Below are 18900 nucleotides of genomic sequence, written 5' to 3' on the forward strand. Positions count from 1 at the left end.
TTACTAAAGAACATTTCCAGTCAGCCGAGGGCTCATTGCAGAACAATGCAATGCTTTGGGGTTAATTCAAATATACACAAATACGTGTTAGATCAGTTGGCTTTTAACTTTGACACTGGGGGGGGGGGCATTGCCGCCCGTGAGTTTAGGCAATAAAACCACGATATGTACTCATTAAAACCCCGAATTTCAAGTTTCAACCAGTTCATGCCGATATTGGCGGTCGTATTGTTCTAATGTGAGTGTGGCCCTATCATTGTGCAAGTAGCATCATGTGAAAATCTATTTCTCGTATGTATCTCGGCAATAGCTATAACAGACCAATGTTTCTGGCGTAGGAAAATTTCAATATCTTATCGAATTTACAGTACTCATTTGCAGTCAGAAATTTCTCTTTAAGACTACATTGACTCCATATACCAGAAGTCTTTAACATTTTTCTAGTCCTATGCACTGTTTGAACCGATCATGAAAAGAAGAGCACCCTTACAATATGAAGAATGATTTCCAATCCTTCAATGCAATATGTGTGCAAGGTGTTTACTTGGGACTTTGATCAAGTGCTGGCAAGCCCGTAATCGGAGCCCTGAGGCAGGGCCGCAACTAGGGTTGAGCAGGCGGGTCTCGTGCCCCGGGCGCTTGATATCTTGGGCTGAGAAAAGCTGTCTATCTCTTTCCCATCCGCTACCAAGGCGCTGAAGTAGCAACATCTGTTTGTGCAGAGCTCCGGTTCAACGGGCAAGAATTCGGATTTTCGGCCGGACACTGTATGTTTTCGTGTGATCCGGCTTTCGATCAACGTGCATCAACCTCCCGGCTATCCCCCGGTCCAGTCGGCGACGGAATCGGACGAGTTTTTAGTGAGATATCCTCATCGCACTGCATGCTAGTGCCGGTCCTTTGGCTCGCTATACTGACGAATTGGAATATTCTAGAAGAGGGGGCTATGTTTAAGGTTAGTCTTTGATTTTTAGAGGTGTATTAGTCTCCGACGTGCCTTATTTGGTGGATTCCAGATTGTTTTATAGTTTATTTTGAGTAAAATCGCGATTTTTTAGGTTTTCGAACGCATCGGCCATTTTAAAAGGATAAGGAATGTTTTTATACCAGAAAGAGTGATAACTACGCTTAGTTCGCGCGAAAAATATTCTGTGGCAATTTTTGATATACTTAGTACCTGCTTGTCATTTTAGACTGGAAAAAATATTTTTCACTACATAGGGTTACCAACTTTCTAAGGTTTTTTTGTATGTAACTAAGAATACGGTATGCCTTGTTACAGAGATCTGGAGTTTATTCGATATTATATGATCTAATAAGAATATTGATTCGAAACTACTTGCATTTGATTGTGCTCTCGATGCTGAGAATTTTGAGACCAAAAGTATGATTATTGGATGATTAGATCAAAAGTTATTTAAAAAAGGGCAAATACTGGTATTTGAAGTAATAAGATTGACCAAGACTTTGTATTGAAATCCTCGAAAATGGTTATCTATTGGTATTTGGAGCTTTTAGGCTGCAAAAAAAGAAGTTAAGCGCAGATTAATATAGAAATATGAAGATTCTAGATGATTTCTGTATATATTCAGTCTTTTTTTTTTTGAGGATCCTACTTAATTTATAGTAGAATACGCTCATATAGCAGATTATCACTGTGATCAAGAGGATCTGAAATTTTTCCTATCTTGAGCGAGAAGGTGATTCATTGACTCTAGGTTGTTTGTTGAAGAATATTTATTTGAGTTTATTTACTTGGGCACTTTACACTTGCTTTTCTCTAGAACTTGAGCACTTGGACTCTAATTGTACTAGGCAGCTAATTCCCTTGATTTGTACTCCCTTAAATCTGTCTCAGTACGTGCTCAGTCATTTTTTTTTTATATGTGATGGCTTCTAACACACTGGATGAACCAGATGTGGTGTCTGAGATGTCCCTGATACAACCAACGGAAGAAATGAATAGAAGCGTGGGTCAGCTGGATAACACTAACTCGTTATTGGTTGGTCTAAACGTTTCTAATGGTAATCTGACATTAAAAGCCGCATAAAGTCTCGATGCCGGATAATTCTTCTTCCCCGAATTCGACAAGTAAGAGGATCAAAACGAAGAGGAGGGAGTCTTGTCGCCATCTAATCAATAATAGAGACTGAAGTTATTCCTGCGGCTAACCCTCTGGACGATAGTTCGGACTTCTTCCAAACGGCTCTCATCAAGGACTTGTTCGCTTCTTCTCTAAAAAATAAAGTAACAACAACAACTGACTATAAGAAGGCCCTTATGGCTAACAACGTCGCTCTGAAGATCAAGACAAAGAAGCTATATAGTCCCTTTAGTTATAGATACTGTACTTAGAATTTCCATCTCAAGCAGAAAAGAAATCGAAGATATGAAATTTTAAGAACAAACTCATCACATCAAGATGCGTTCTTTATTTTTTATTCTGAAGTGAACGGGTCCATTTGAACTTGTTTGCTATCCGTTAATCTCGTTTCACCTTGATTCTCGTAATCTCGTTCTCGGAATGAGTTGTCGTCGTTATTGTGTGCGGTCACGAAAATTTGACGCAGTTTTTTATTTCTATAATCAATCGAGTATTTCAAAGAACTATGATCATCCGAGTTGTGTCGCGGATCGACGTTCACGTTCATTCAAGACTTTCACCGACGCAGCTTCTTCAATAGTGAGTGTCAACAGTATCAAGAACATTATGTTAAGCCGCCTAACGTGGCTCGAACTGAATGTGACAGTGACTTCTCGCGCGCGTTACCCTTTGTTCATGTAAACCCTATTAATTATTTGCTTAATTAATATTATTTTTTAGTTTGTTTCAAAGAACTTACAAGAACTCGAACGATTTTTTCGTGAAAACTTTCAAAGACATGGACGCGCATTTTACTCTTCGGTCTTCAAGGACATTCCAGCTTCAAGTACTTTCGTTTCATCCATCATCTGGTGTTCTTGTGACAGGTAAAAATATATGTTTACGAGAAGTAAATGTATATCTTTACTTGACACGTCTAAAGTAAACATATATGTTTACTTGTCACAAGGAACTCCATACAAAGTATTGCCTTCGTCCAAGAGTGGAAACTGTTGACGATAGTGAATTTATTTTCATCTACTATCGTCAGCAGCTCCCATTCTTTGTTCATTTTGTCAACAAGGCTGTCAACGTTATTTTCTCCGCTAGGCTAGAAGATTAATGAATATGATGAATTTGAAGCACCAATTTCCCAATGCCTGGTTTTATAAAATTGCTGCTGTTAAATAACCGAATTGATATTTCACAACAACAATTTTGGTCCCTTTTCCCCCTTGTAAGAAGATGTTGTCAGATAACCAAACAGTTATGTAACAGCATCTTCTTACTCCTTCAAACACGTTAAGCTATTGTGAGAGTCAAGCAACCCGTCATCGGATCTCAGCCAAGCCCGGTTGAAAAATGAGGAGGCAGATGATGGTGGTTGGTAGTTGAGTCATAGGCGGAGATAGACTTGAAAGTGTGGGGGCGCATGACGATGTCAATTCAACCCAAAGCAGAATATGTTGAAATCTGCGACGTACGTCGAGAACAATCTGGAAGAATTTTAAGAAAACTATTATGTAAACTCTTACTAAAGAACATTTCCAGTCAGCCGAGGGCTCATTGCAGAACAATGCAATGCTTTGGGGTTAATTCAAATATACACAAATACGTGTTAGATCAGTTGGCTTTTAACTTTGACACTGGGGGGGGGGGGGCATTGCCGCCCGTGAGTTTAGGCAATAAAACCACGATATGTACTCATTAAAACCCCGAATTTCAAGTTTCAACCAGTTCATGCCGATATTGGCGGTCGTATTGTTCTAATGTGAGTGTGGCCCTATCATTGTGCAAGTAGCATCATGTGAAAATCTATTTCTCGTATGTATCTCGGCAATAGCTATAACAGACCAATGTTTATGGCGTAGGAAAATTTCAATATCTTATCGAATTTACAGTACTCATTTGCAGTCAGAAATTTCTCTTTAAGACTACATTGACTCCATATACCAGAAGTCTTTAACATTTTTCTAGTCCTATGCACTGTTTGAACCGATCATGAAAAGAAGAGCACCCTTACAATATGAAGAATGATTTCCAATCCTTCAATGCAATATGTGTGCAAGGTGTTTACTTGGGACTTTGATCAAGTGCTGGCAAGCCCGTAATCGGAGCCCTGAGGCAGGGCCGCAACTAGGGTTGAGCAGGCGGGTCTCGTGCCCCGGGCGCTTGATATCTTGGGCTGAGAAAAGCTGTCTATCTCTTTCCCATCCGCTACCAAGGCGCTGAAGTAGCAACATCTGTTTGTGCAGAGCTCCGGTTCAACGGGCAAGAATTCGGATTTTCGGCCGGACACTGTATGTTTTCGTGTGATCCGGCTTTCGATCAACGTGCATCAACCTCCCGGCTATCCCCCGGTCCAGTCGGCGACGGAATCGGACGAGTTTTTAGTGAGATATCCTCATCGCACTGCATGCTAGTGCCGGTCCTTTGGCTCGCTATACTGACGAATTGGAATATTCTAGAAGAGGGGGCTATGTTTAAGGTTAGTCTTTGATTTTTAGAGGTGTATTAGTCTCCGACGTGCCTTATTTGGTGGATTCCAGATTGTTTTATAGTTTATTTTGAGTAAAATCGCGATTTTTTAGGTTTTCGAACGCATCGGCCATTTTAAAAGGATAAGGAATGTTTTTATACCAGAAAGAGTGATAACTACGCTTAGTTCGCGCGAAAAATATTCTGTGGCAATTTTTGATATACTTAGTACCTGCTTGTCATTTTAGACTGGAAAAAATATTTTTCACTACATAGGGTTACCAACTTTCTAAGGTTTTTTTGTATGTAACTAAGAATACGGTATGCCTTGTTACAGAGATCTGGAGTTTATTCGATATTATATGATCTAATAAGAATATTGATTCGAAACTACTTGCATTTGATTGTGCTCTCGATGCTGAGAATTTTGAGACCAAAAGTATGATTATTGGATGATTAGATCAAAAGTTATTTAAAAAAGGGCAAATACTGGTATTTGAAGTAATAAGATTGACCAAGACTTTGTATTGAAATCCTCGAAAATGGTTATCTATTGGTATTTGGAGCTTTTAGGCTGCAAAAAAAGAAGTTAAGCGCAGATTAATATAGAAATATGAAGATTCTAGATGATTTCTGTATATATTCAGTCTTTTTTTTTTTGAGGATCCTACTTAATTTATAGTAGAATACGCTCATATAGCAGATTATCACTGTGATCAAGAGGATCTGAAATTTTTCCTATCTTGAGCGAGAAGGTGATTCATTGACTCTAGGTTGTTTGTTGAAGAATATTTATTTGAGTTTATTTACTTGGGCACTTTACACTTGCTTTTCTCTAGAACTTGAGCACTTGGACTCTAATTGTACTAGGCAGCTAATTCCCTTGATTTGTACTCCCTTAAATCTGTCTCAGTACGTGCTCAGTCATTTTTTTTTTATATGTGATGGCTTCTAACACACTGGATGAACCAGATGTGGTGTCTGAGATGTCCCTGATACAACCAACGGAAGAAATGAATAGAAGCGTGGGTCAGCTGGATAACACTAACTCGTTATTGGTTGGTCTAAACGTTTCTAATGGTAATCTGACATTAAAAGCCGCATAAAGTCTCGATGCCGGATAATTCTTCTTCCCCGAATTCGACAAGTAAGAGGATCAAAACGAAGAGGAGGGAGTCTTGTCGCCATCTAATCAATAATAGAGACTGAAGTTATTCCTGCGGCTAACCCTCTGGACGATAGTTCGGACTTCTTCCAAACGGCTCTCATCAAGGACTTGTTCGCTTCTTCTCTAAAAAATAAAGTAACAACAACAACTGACTATAAGAAGGCCCTTATGGCTAACAACGTCGCTCTGAAGATCAAGACAAAGAAGCTATATAGTCCCTTTAGTTATAGATACTGTACTTAGAATTTCCATCTCAAGCAGAAAAGAAATCGAAGATATGAAATTTTAAGAACAAACTCATCACATCAAGATGCGTTCTTTATTTTTTATTCTGAAGTGAACGGGTCCATTTGAACTTGTTTGCTATCCGTTAATCTCGTTCTCGGAATGAGGAGTTGTCGTTATTGTGTGCGGTCACGAAAATTTGACGCAGTTTTTTATTTCTATAATCAATCGAGTATTTCAAAGAACTATGATCATCCGAGTTGTGTCGCGGATCGACGTTCACGTTCATTCAAGACTTTCACCGACGCAGCTTCTTCAATAGTGAGTGTCAACAGTATCAAGAACATTATGTTAAGCCGCCTAACGTGGCTCGAACTGAATGTGACAGTGACTTCTCGCGCGCGTTACCCTTTGTTCATGTAAACCCTATTAATTATTTGCTTAATTAATATTATTTTTTAGTTTGTTTCAAAGAACTTACAAGAACTCGAACGATTTTTTCGTGAAAACTTTCAAAGACATGGACGCGCATTTTACTCTTCGGTCTTCAAGGACATTCCAGCTTCAAGTACTTTCGTTTCATCCATCATCTGGTGTTCTTGTGACAGGTAAAAATATATGTTTACGAGAAGTAAATGTATATCTTTACTTGACACGTCTAAAGTAAACATATATGTTTACTTGTCACAAGGAACTCCATACAAAGTATTGCCTTCGTCCAAGAGTGGAAACTGTTGACGATAGTGAATTTATTTCCATCTACTATCGTCAGCAGCTCCCATTCTTTGTTCATTTTGTCAACAAGGCTGTCAACGTTATTTTCTCCGCTAGGCTAGAAGATTAATGAATATGATGAATTTGAAGCACCAATTTCCCAATGCCTGGTTTTATAAAATTGCTGCTGTTAAATAACCGAATTGATATTTCACAACAACAATTTTGGTCCCTTTTCCCCCTTGTAAGAAGATGTTGTCAGATAACCAAACAGTTATGTAACAGCATCTTCTTACTCCTTCAAACACGTTAAGCTATTGTGAGAGTCAAGCAACCCGTCATCGGATCTCAGCCAAAGCCGGTGCCAAGCCCGGTTGAAAAATGAGGAGGCAGATGATGGTGGTTGGTAGTTGAGTCATAGGCGGAGATAGACTTGAAAGTGTGGGGGCGCATGACGATGTCAATTCAACCCAAAGCAGAATATGTTGAAATCTGCGACGTACGTCGAGAACAATCTGGAAGAATTTTAAGAAAACTATTATGTAAACTCTTACTAAAGAACATTTCCAGTCAGCCGAGGGCTCATTGCAGAACAATGCAATGCTTTGGGGTTAATTCAAATATACACAAATACGTGTTAGATCAGTTGGCTTTTAACTTTGACACTGGGGGGGGGGGCATTGCCGCCCGTGAGTTTAGGCAATAAAACCACGATATGTACTCATTAAAACCCCGAATTTCAAGTTTCAACCAGTTCATGCCGATATTGGCGGTCGTATTGTTCTAATGTGAGTGTGGCCCTATCATTGTGCAAGTAGCATCATGTGAAAATCTATTTCTCGTATGTATCTCGGCAATAGCTATAACAGACCAATGTTTCTGGCGTAGGAAAATTTCAATATCTTATCGAATTTACAGTACTCATTTGCAGTCAGAAATTTCTCTTTAAGACTACATTGACTCCATATACCAGAAGTCTTTAACATTTTTCTAGTCCTATGCACTGTTTGAACCGATCATGAAAAGAAGAGCACCCTTACAATATGAAGAATGATTTCCAATCCTTCAATGCAATATGTGTGCAAGGTGTTTACTTGGGACGTTGATCAAGTGCTGGCAAGCCCGTAATCGGAGCCCTGAGGCAGGGCCGCAACTAGGGTTGAGCAGGCGGGTCTCGTGCCCCGGGCGCTTGATATCTTGGGCTGAGAAAAGCTGTCTATCTCTTTCCCATCCGCTACCAAGGCGCTGAAGTAGCAACATCTGTTTGTGCAGAGCTCCGGTTCAACGGGCAAGAATTCGGATTTTCGGCCGGACACTGTATGTTTTCGTGTGATCCGGCTTTTGATCAACGTGCATCAACCTCCCGGCTATCCCCCGGTCCAGTCGGCGACGGAATCGGACGAGTTTTTAGTGAGATATCCTCATCGCACTGCATGCTAGTGCCGGTCCTTTGGCTCGCTATACTGACGAATTGGAATATTCTAGAAGAGGGGGCTATGTTTAAGGTTAGTCTTTGATTTTTAGAGGTGTATTAGTCTCCGACGTGCCTTATTTGGTGGATTCCAGATTGTTTTATAGTTTATTTTGAGTAAAATCGCGATTTTTTAGGTTTTCGAACGCATCGGCCATTTTAAAAGGATAAGGAATGTTTTTATACCAGAAAGAGTGATAACTACGCTTAGTTCGCGCGAAAAATATTCTGTGGCAATTTTTGATATACTTAGTACCTGCTTGTCATTTTAGACTGGAAAAAATATTTTTCACTACATAGGGTTACCAACTTTCTAAGGTTTTTTTGTATGTAACTAAGAATACGGTATGCCTTGTTACAGAGATCTGGAGTTTATTCGATATTATATGATCTAATAAGAATATTGATTCGAAACTACTTGCATTTGATTGTGCTCTCGATGCTGAGAATTTTGAGACCAAAAGTATGATTAGATCAAAAGTTATTTAAAAAAGGGCAAATACTGGTATTTGAAGTAATAAGATTGACCAAGACTTTGTATTGAAATCCTCGAAAATGGTTATCTATTGGTATTTGGAGCTTTTAGGCTGCAAAAAAAGAAGTTAAGCGCAGATTAATATAGAAATATGAAGATTCTAGATGATTTCTGTATATATTCAGTCTTTTTTTTTTTGAGGATCCTACTTAATTTATAGTAGAATACGCTCATATAGCAGATTATCACTGTGATCAAGAGGATCTGAAATTTTTCCTATCTTGAGCGAGAAGGTGATTCATTGACTCTAGGTTGTTTGTTGAAGAATATTTATTTGAGTTTATTTACTTGGGCACTTTACACTTGCTTTTCTCTAGAACTTGAGCACTTGGACTCTAATTGTACTAGGCAGCTAATTCCCTTGATTTGTACTCCCTTAAATCTGTCTCAGTACGTGCTCAGTCATTTTTTTTTTATATGTGATGGCTTCTAACACACTGGATGAACCAGATGTGGTGTCTGAGATGTCCCTGATACAACCAACGGAAGAAATGAATAGAAGCGTGGGTCAGCTGGATAACACTAACTCGTTATTGGTTGGTCTAAACGCTTCTAATGGTAATCTGACATTAAAAGCCGCATAAAGTCTCGATGCCGGATAATTCTTCTTCCCCGAATTCGACAAGTAAGAGGATCAAAACGAAGAGGAGGGAGTCTTGTCGCCATCTAATCAATAATAGAGACTGAAGTTATTCCTGCGGCTAACCCTCTGGATGATAGTTCGGACTTCTTCCAAACGGCTCTCATCAAGGACTTGTTCGCTTCTTCTCTAAAAAATAAAGTAACAACAACAACTGACTATAAGAAGGCCCTTATGGCTAACAACGTCGCTCTGAAGATCAAGACAAAGAAGCTATATAGTCCCTTTAGTTATAGATACTGTACTTAGAATTTCCATCTCAAGCAGAAAAGAAATCGAAGATATGAAATTTTAAGAACAAACTCATCACATCAAGATGCGTTCTTTATTTTTTATTCTGAAGTGAACGGGTCCATTTGAACTTGTTTGCTATCCGTTAATCTCGTTTCACCTTGATTCTCGTAATCTCGTTCTCGGAATGAGGAGTTGTCGTTATTGTGTGCGGTCACGAAAATTTGACGCAGTTTTTTATTTCTATAATCAATCGAGTATTTCAAAGAACTATGATCATCCGAGTTGTGTCGCGGATCGACGTTCACGTTCATTCAAGACTTTCACCGACGCAGCTTCTTCAATAGTGAGTGTCAACAGTATCAAGAACATTATGTTAAGCCGCCTAACGTGGCTCGAACTGAATGTGACAGTGACTTCTCGCGCGCGTTACCCTTTGTTCATGTAAACCCTATTAATTATTTGCTTAATTAATATTATTTTTTAGTTTGTTTCAAAGAACTTACAAGAACTCGAACGATTTTTTCGTGAAAACTTTCAAAGACATGGACGCGCATTTTACTCTTCGGTCTTCAAGGACATTCCAGCTTCAAGTACTTTCGTTTCATCCATCATCTGGTGTTCTTGTGACAGGTAAAAATATATGTTTACGAGAAGTAAATGTATATCTTTACTTGACACGTCTAAAGTAAACATATATGTTTACTTGTCACAAGGAACTCCATACAAAGTATTGCCTTCGTCCAAGAGTGGAAACTGTTGACGATAGTGAATTTATTTCCATCTACTATCGTCAGCAGCTCCCATTCTTTGTTCATTTTGTCAACAAGGCTGTCAACGTTATTTTCTCCGCTAGGCTAGAAGATTAATGAATATGATGAATTTGAAGCACCAATTTCCCAATGCCTGGTTTTATAAAATTGCTGCTGTTAAATAACCGAATTGATATTTCACAACAACAATTTTGGTCCCTTTTCCCCCTTGTAAGAAGATGTTGTCAGATAACCAAACAGTTATGTAACAGCATCTTCTTACTCCTTCAAACACGTTAAGCTATTGTGAGAGTCAAGCAACCCGTCATCGGATCTCAGCCAAAGCCGGTGCCAAGCCCGGTTGAAAAATGAGGAGGCAGATGATGGTGGTTGGTAGTTGAGTCATAGGCGGAGATAGACTTGAAAGTGTGGGGGCGCATGACGATGTCAATTCAACCCGAAGCAGAATATGTTGAAATCTGCGACGTACGTCGAGAACAATCTGGAAGAATTTTAAGAAAACTATTATGTAAACTCTTACTAAAGAACATTTCCAGTCAGCCGAGGGCTCATTGCAGAACAATGCAATGCTTTGGGGTTAATTCAAATATACACAAATACGTGTTAGATCAGTTGGCTTTTAACTTTGACACTGGGGGGGGGGGGGCATTGCCGCCCGTGAGTTTAGGCAATAAAACCACGATATGTACTCATTAAAACCCCGAATTTCAAGTTTCAACCAGTTCATGCCGATATTGGCGGTCGTATTGTTCTAATGTGAGTGTGGCCCTATCATTGTGCAAGTAGCATCATGTGAAAATCTATTTCTCGTATGTATCTCGGCAATAGCTATAACAGACCAATGTTTCTGGCGTAGGAAAATTTCAATATCTTATCGAATTTACAGTACTCATTTGCAGTCAGAAATTTCTCTTTAAGACTACATTGACTCCATATACCAGAAGTCTTTAACATTTTTCTAGTCCTATGCACTGTTTGAACCGATCATGAAAAGAAGAGCACCCTTACAATATGAAGAATGATTTCCAATCCTTCAATGCAATATGTGTGCAAGGTGTTTACTTGGGACGTTGATCAAGTGCTCGCAAGCCCGTAATCGGAGCCCTGAGGCAGGGCCGCAACTAGGGTTGAGCAGGCGGGTCTCGTGCCCCGGGCGCTTGATATCTTGGGCTGAGAAAAGCTGTCTATCTCTTTCCCATCCGCTACCAAGGCGCTGAAGTAGCAACATCTGTTTGTGCAGAGCTCCGGTTCAACGGGCAAGAATTCGGATTTTCGGCCGGACACTGTATGTTTTCGTGTGATCCGGCTTTCGATCAACGTGCATCAACCTCCCGGCTATCCCCCGGTCCAGTCGGCGACGGAATCGGACGAGTTTTTAGTGAGATATCCTCATCGCACTGCATGCTAGTGCCGGTCCTTTGGCTCGCTATACTGACGAATTGGAATATTCTAGAAGAGGGGGCTATGTTTAAGGTTAGTCTTTGATTTTTAGAGGTGTATTAGTCTCCGACGTGCCTTATTTGGTGGATTCCAGATTGTTTTATAGTTTATTTTGAGTAAAATCGCGATTTTTTAGGTTTTCGAACGCATCGGCCATTTTAAAAGGATAAGGAATGTTTTTATACCAGAAAGAGTGATAACTACGCTTAGTTCGCGCGAAAAATATTCTGTGGCAATTTTTGATATACTTAGTACCTGCTTGTCATTTTAGACTGGAAAAAATATTTTTCACTACATAGGGTTACCAACTTTCTAAGGTTTTTTTGTATGTAACTAAGAATACGGTATGCCTTGTTACAGAGATCTGGAGTTTATTCGATATTATATGATCTAATAAGAATATTGATTCGAAACTACTTGCATTTGATTGTGCTCTCGATGCTGAGAATTTTGAGACCAAAAGTATGATTATTGGATGATTAGATCAAAAGTTATTTAAAAAAGGGCAAATACTGGTATTTGAAGTAATAAGATTGACCAAGACTTTGTATTGAAATCCTCGAAAATGGTTATCTATTGGTATTTGGAGCTTTTAGGCTGCAAAAAAAGAAGTTAAGCGCAGATTAATATAGAAATATGAAGATTCTAGATGATTTCTGTATATATTCAGTCTTTTTTTTTTTGAGGATCCTACTTAATTTATAGTAGAATACGCTCATATAGCAGATTATCACTGTGATCAAGAGGATCTGAAATTTTTCCTATCTTGAGCGAGAAGGTGATTCATTGACTCTAGGTTGTTTGTTGAAGAATATTTATTTGAGTTTATTTACTTGGGCACTTTACACTTGCTTTTCTCTAGAACTTGAGCACTTGGACTCTAATTGTACTAGGCAGCTAATTCCCTTGATTTGTACTCCCTTAAATCTGTCTCAGTACGTGCTCAGTCATTTTTTTTTTATATGTGATGGCTTCTAACACACTGGATGAACCAGATGTGGTGTCTGAGATGTCCCTGATACAACCAACGGAAGAAATGAATAGAAGCGTGGGTCAGCTGGATAACACTAACTCGTTATTGGTTGGTCTAAACGTTTCTAATGGTAATCTGACATTAAAAGCCGCATAAAGTCTCGATGCCGGATAATTCTTCTTCCCCGAATTCGACAAGTAAGAGGATCAAAACGAAGAGGAGGGAGTCTTGTCGCCATCTAATCAATAATAGAGACTGAAGTTATTCCTGCGGCTAACCCTCTGGACGATAGTTCGGACTTCTTCCAAACGGCTCTCATCAAGGACTTGTTCGCTTCTTCTCTAAAAAATAAAGTAACAACAACAACTGACTATAAGAAGGCCCTTATGGCTAACAACGTCGCTCTGAAGATCAAGACAAAGAAGCTATATAGTCCCTTTAGTTATAGATACTGTACTTAGAATTTCCATCTCAAGCAGAAAAGAAATCGAAGATATGAAATTTTAAGAACAAACTCATCACATCAAGATGCGTTCTTTATTTTTTATTCTGAAGTGAACGGGTCCATTTGAACTTGTTTGCTATCCGTTAATCTCGTTCTCGGAATGAGGAGTTGTCGTTATTGTGTGCGGTCACGAAAATTTGACGCAGTTTTTTATTTCTATAATCAATCGAGTATTTCAAAGAACTATGATCATCCGAGTTGTGTCGCGGATCGACGTTCACGTTCATTCAAGACTTTCACCGACGCAGCTTCTTCAATAGTGAGTGTCAACAGTATCAAGAACATTATGTTAAGCCGCCTAACGTGGCTCGAACTGAATGTGACAGTGACTTCTCGCGCGCGTTACCCTTTGTTCATGTAAACCCTATTAATTATTTGCTTAATTAATATTATTTTTTAGTTTGTTTCAAAGAACTTACAAGAACTCGAACGATTTTTTCGTGAAAACTTTCAAAGACATGGACGCGCATTTTACTCTTCGGTCTTCAAGGACATTCCAGCTTCAAGTACTTTCGTTTCATCCATCATCTGGTGTTCTTGTGACAGGTAAAAATATATGTTTACGAGAAGTAAATGTATATCTTTACTTGACACGTCTAAAGTAAACATATATGTTTACTTGTCACAAGGAACTCCATACAAAGTATTGCCTTCGTCCAAGAGTGGAAACTGTTGACGATAGTGAATTTATTTTCATCTACTATCGTCAGCAGCTCCCATTCTTTGTTCATTTTGTCAACAAGGCTGTCAACGTTATTTTCTCCGCTAGGCTAGAAGATTAATGAATATGATGAATTTGAAGCACCAATTTCCCAATGCCTGGTTTTATAAAATTGCTGCTGTTAAATAACCGAATTGATATTTCACAACAACAATTTTGGTCCCTTTTCCCCCTTGTAAGAAGATGTTGTCAGATAACCAAACAGTTATGTAACAGCATCTTCTTACTCCTTCAAACACGTTAAGCTATTGTGAGAGTCAAGCAACCCGTCATCGGATCTCAGCCAAAGCCGGTGCCAAGCCCGGTTGAAAAATGAGGAGGCAGATGATGGTGGTTGGTAGTTGAGTCATAGGCGGAGATAGACTTGAAAGTGTGGGGGCGCATGACGATGTCAATTCAACCCAAAGCAGAATATGTTGAAATCTGCGACGTACGTCGAGAACAATCTGGAAGAATTTTAAGAAAACTATTATGTAAACTCTTACTAAAGAACATTTCCAGTCAGCCGAGGGCTCATTGCAGAACAATGCAATGCTTTGGGGTTAATTCAAATATACACAAATACGTGTTAGATCAGTTGGCTTTTAACTTTGACACTGGGGGGGGGGGCATTGCCGCCCGTGAGTTTAGGCAATAAAACCACGATATGTACTCATTAAAACCCCGAATTTCAAGTTTCAACCAGTTCATGCCGATATTGGCGGTCGTATTGTTCTAATGTGAGTGTGGCCCTATCATTGTGCAAGTAGCATCATGTGAAAATCTATTTCTCGTATGTATCTCGGCAATAGCTATAACAGACCAATGTTTCTGGCGTAGGAAAATTTCAATATCTTATCGAATTTACAGTACTCATTTGCAGTCAGAAATTTCTCTTTAAGACTACATTGACTCCATATACCAGAAGTCTTTAACATTTTTCTAGTCCTATGCACTGTTTGAACCGATCATGAAAAGAAGAGCACCCTTACAATATGAAGAATGATTTCCAATCCTTCAATGCAATATGTGTGCAAGGTGTTTACTTGGGACGTTGATCAAGTGCTCGCAAGCCCGTAATCGGAGCCCTGAGGCAGGGCCGCAACTAGGGTTGAGCAGGCGGGTCTCGTGCCCCGGGCGCTTGATATCTTGGGCTGAGAAAAGCTGTCTATCTCTTTCCCATCCGCTACCAAGGCGCTGAAGTAGCAACATCTGTTTGTGCAGAGCTCCGGTTCAACGGGCAAGAATTCGGATTTTCGGCCGGACACTGTATGTTTTCGTGTGATTCGGCTTTCGATCAACGTGCATCAACCTCCCGGCTATCCCCCGGTCCAGTCGGCGACGGAATCGGACGAGTTTTTAGTGAGATATCCTCATCGCACTGCATGCTAGTGCCGGTCCTTTGGCTCGCTATACTGACGAATTGGAATATTCTAGAAGAGGGGGCTATGTTTAAGGTTAGTCTTTGATTTTTAGAGGTGTATTAATCTCCGACGTGCCTTATTTGGTGGATTCCAGATTGTTTTATAGTTTATTTTGAGTAAAATCGCGATTTTTTAGGTTTTCGAACGCATCGGCCATTTTAAAAGGATAAGGAATGTTTTTATACCAGAAAGAGTGATAACTACGCTTAGTTCGCGCGAAAAATATTCTGTGGCAATTTTTGATATACTTAGTACCTGCTTGTCATTTTAGACTGGAAAAAATATTTTTCACTACATAGGGTTACCAACTTTCTAAGGTTTTTTTGTATGTAACTAAGAATACGGTATGCCTTGTTACAGAGATCTGGAGTTTATTCGATATTATATGATCTAATAAGAATATTGATTCGAAACTACTTGCATTTGATTGTGCTCTCGATGCTGAGAATTTTGAGACCAAAAGTATGATTATTGGATGATTAGATCAAAAGTTATTTAAAAAAGGGCAAATACTGGTATTTGAAGTAATAAGATTGACCAAGACTTTGTATTGAAATCCTCGAAAATGGTTATCTATTGGTATTTGGAGCTTTTAGGCTGCAAAAAAAGAAGTTAAGCGCAGATTAATATAGAAATATGAAGATTCTAGATGATTTCTGTATATATTCAGTCTTTTTTTTTTTGAGGATCCTACTTAATTTATAGTAGAATACGCTCATATAGCAGATTATCACTGTGATCAAGAGGATCTGAAATTTTTCCTATCTTGAGCGAGAAGGTGATTCATTGACTCTAGGTTGTTTGTTGAAGAATATTTATTTGAGTTTATTTACTTGGGCACTTTACACTTGCTTTTCTCTAGAACTTGAGCACTTGGACTCTAATTGTACTAGGCAGCTAATTCCCTTGATTTGTACTCCCTTAAATCTGTCTCAGTACGTGCTCAGTCATTTTTTTTTTATATGTGATGGCTTCTAACACACTGGATGAACCAGATGTGGTGTCTGAGATGTCCCTGATACAACCAACGGAAGAAATGAATAGAAGCGTGGGTCAGCTGGATAACACTAACTCGTTATTGGTTGGTCTAAACGCTTCTAATGGTAATCTGACATTAAAAGCCGCATAAAGTCTCGATGCCGGATAATTCTTCTTCCCCGAATTCGACAAGTAAGAGGATCAAAACGAAGAGGAGGGAGTCTTGTCGCCATCTAATCAATAATAGAGACTGAAGTTATTCCTGCGGCTAACCCTCTGGATGATAGTTCGGACTTCTTCCAAACGGCTCTCATCAAGGACTTGTTCGCTTCTTCTCTAAAAAATAAAGTAACAACAACAACTGACTATAAGAAGGCCCTTATGGCTAACAACGTCGCTCTGAAGATCAAGACAAAGAAGCTATATAGTCCCTTTAGTTATAGATACTGTACTTAGAATTTCCATCTCAAGCAGAAAAGAAATCGAAGATATGAAATTTTAAGAACAAACTCATCACATCAAGATGCGTTCTTTATTTTTTATTCTGAAGTGAACGGGTCCATTTGAACTTGTTTGCTATCCGTTAATCTCGTTTCACCTTGATTCTCGTAATCTCGTTCTCGGAATGAGTTGTCGTCGTTATTGTGTGCGGTCACGAAAATTTGACGCAGTTTTTTATTTCTATAATCAATCGAGTATTTCAAAGAACTATGATCATCCGAGTTGTGTCGCGGATCGACGTTCACGTTCATTCAAGACTTTCACCGACGCAGCTTCTTCAATAGTGAGTGTCAACAGTATCAAGAACATTATGTTAAGCCGCCTAACGTGGCTCGAACTGAATGTGACAGTGACTTCTCGCGCGCGTTACCCTTTGTTCATGTAAACCCTATTAATTATTTGCTTAATTAATATTATTTTTTAGTTTGTTTCAAAGAACTTACAAGAACTCGAACGATTTTTTCGTGAAAACTTTCAAAGACATGGACGCGCATTTTACTCTTCGGTCTTCAAGGACATTCCAGCTTCAAGTACTTTCGTTTCATCCATCATCTGGTGTTCTTGTGACAGGTAAAAATATATGTTTACGAGAAGTAAATGTATATCTTTACTTGACACGTCTAAAGTAAACATATATGTTTACTTGTCACAAGGAACTCCATACAAAGTATTGCCTTCGTCCAAGAGTGGAAACTGTTGACGATAGTGAATTTATTTCCATCTACTATCGTCAGCAGCTCCCATTCTTTGTTCATTTTGTCAACAAGGCTGTCAACGTTATTTTCTCCGCTAGGCTAGAAGATTAATGAATATGATGAATTTGAAGCACCAATTTCCCAATGCCTGGTTTTATAAAATTGCTGCTGTTAAATAACCGAATTGATATTTCACAACAACAATTTTGGTCCCTTTTCCCCCTTGTAAGAAGATGTTGTCAGATAACCAAACAGTTATGTAACAGCATCTTCTTACTCCTTCAAACACGTTAAGCTATTGTGAGAGTCAAGCAACCCGTCATCGGATCTCAGCCAAAGCCGGTGCCAAGCCCGGTTGAAAAATGAGGAGGCAGATGATGGTGGTTGGTAGTTGAGTCATAGGCGGAGATAGACTTGAAAGTGTGGGGGCGCATGACGATGTCAATTCAACCCAAAGCAGAATATGTTGAAATCTGCGACGTACGTCGAGAACAATCTGGAAGAATTTTAAGAAAACTATTATGTAAACTCTTACTAAAGAACATTTCCAGTCAGCCGAGGGCTCATTGCAGAACAATGCAATGCTTTGGGGTTAATTCAAATATACACAAATACGTGTTAGATCAGTTGGCTTTTAACTTTGACACTGGGGGGGGGGGCATTGCCGCCCGTGAGTTTAGGCAATAAAACCACGATATGTACTCATTAAAACCCCGAATTTCAAGTTTCAACCAGTTCATGCCGATATTGGCGGTCGTATTGTTCTAATGTGAGTGTGGCCCTATCATTGTGCAAGTAGCATCATGTGAAAATCTATTTCTCGTATGTATCTCGGCAATAGCTATAACAGACCAATGTTTCTGGCGTAGGAAAATTTCAATATCTTATCGAATTTACAGTACTCATTTGCAGTCAGAAATTTCTCTTTAAGACTACATTGACTCCATATACCAGAAGTCTTTAACATTTTTCTAGTCCTATGCACTGTTTGAACCGATCATGAAAAGAAGAGCACCCTTACAATATGAAGAATGATTTCCAATCCTTCAATGCAATATGTGTGCAAGGTGTTTACTTGGGACGTTGATCAAGTGCTGGCAAGCCCGTAATCGGAGCCCTGAGGCAGGGCCGCAACTAGGGTTGAGCAGGCGGGTCTCGTGCCCCGGGCGCTTGATATCTTGGGCTGAGAAAAGCTGTCTATCTCTTTCCCATCCGCTACCAAGGCGCTGAAGTAGCAACATCTGTTTGTGCAGAGCTCCGGTTCAACGGGCAAGAATTCGGATTTTCGGCCGGACACTGTATGTTTTCGTGTGATCCGGCTTTTGATCAACGTGCATCAACCTCCCGGCTATCCCCCGGTCCAGT

This window comes from Pholcus phalangioides, unplaced genomic scaffold, assembly GCF_987345545.1.
Source record: "Pholcus phalangioides strain wild (caught in Gottingen) unplaced genomic scaffold, Ppha-v1.0 ptg000017l_1, whole genome shotgun sequence".
Taxonomy (NCBI): domain Eukaryota; kingdom Metazoa; phylum Arthropoda; class Arachnida; order Araneae; family Pholcidae; genus Pholcus; species Pholcus phalangioides.